Source organism: Arachis hypogaea, chromosome 3 (assembly GCF_003086295.3).
Source record: "Arachis hypogaea cultivar Tifrunner chromosome 3, arahy.Tifrunner.gnm2.J5K5, whole genome shotgun sequence".
NCBI lineage: Eukaryota > Viridiplantae > Streptophyta > Magnoliopsida > Fabales > Fabaceae > Arachis > Arachis hypogaea.
Genome location: NC_092038.1, coordinates 103,150,735 through 103,151,839, shown reverse-complemented (window position 1 = coordinate 103,151,839; position 1,105 = coordinate 103,150,735). Strand labels below are relative to the sequence as shown.

The 1,105-nt window shown below is 40.8% G+C and overlaps 1 non-coding gene across 1 annotated transcript; it reads right to left on the bottom strand.

Annotated features, from left to right (window-relative positions):
- Positions 1-637: 637 nt before the first annotated feature.
- On the bottom strand, positions 638-745 carry LOC112793936 (small nucleolar RNA R71). The gene has a single exon (XR_003198622.1). It is a non-coding gene; the product is annotated as a small nucleolar RNA R71 (small nucleolar RNA).
- Between the last annotated feature and the right edge of the window lie 360 nt (positions 746-1,105).

Genomic DNA, 1,105 nt, shown 5'->3' with positions numbered 1-1,105 from the left:
TCTGTCTTCCATTTTTCTTTTCCTCTGAAACCTAAAGGAATCTCTATACTGTGACATAGAGGATTCCACATTTTCTTGTTCCCTTCTCTTTCTTATGAGCAGGAGCAAGGACAAAAGCATTCTTGTTGAGGCTGATCCTGAACCTGAAAGGACCTTGAAGAGAAAGCTAAGAGAAGCCAAAGCACAACTTTCTGTAGAGGACCTAACAGAAATCTTCAAAGAAGAAGAACAAATGGCAGCCGAAAACAACAACAATACCAACAATGCAAGGAAGGTGCTGGGTGACTTTACTGCACCTACTCCCGACTTCTATGGGAGAAGCATCTCTATCTCTGCCATTGGAGCAAACAACTTTGAGCTTAAGCCTCAATTAGTTTCTCTAATGCAACAGAATTGCAAGTTCCATGGACTTCCATTGGAAGATCCTCATCAATTTTTAGCTGAATTCTTGCAAATCTGTGACACAGTCAAGACTAATGGGGTTGACCCTGAGGTCTACAGACTTATGCTATTCCCTTTTGCTGTAAGAGACAGAGCTAGGACATGGTTGGACTCACAACCTAAAGAAAGCCTGGACTCTTGGGAAAAGATAGTCAATGCCTTCTTGGCAAGGTTCTTTCCACCTCAAAAATTGAGTAAGCTTAGAGTGGAAGTCCAAACCTTCAGACAGAAGAAAGGAGAATCCCTTTATGAAGCTTGGGAAAGATACAAACAATTAATCAGAAAGTGCCCTTCTGATATGCTTTCTGAATGGAGCATCATAGGTATTTTCTATGATGGTCTCTCTGAACTATCCAAAATGTCTTTGGATAGCTCTGCTGGAGGATCTCTTCATTTGAAGAAGACGCCTACAGAAGCTCAAGAGCTAATTGAAATGGTTACAAATAACCAATTCATGTACACTTCTGAAAGAAATCCTGTGAACAATGGGACTAGTCAGAAGAAAGGAGTTCTTGAGATTGACACTCTGAATGCCATATTGGCTCAGAACAAAATATTGACCCAACAAGTCAATATGATTTCTCAAAGTCTGTCTGGAATGCAAAATGCACCAAGCAGTACTAAGGAGGCTTCATCTGAGGAAGAAGCCTATGATCCTAAGAAC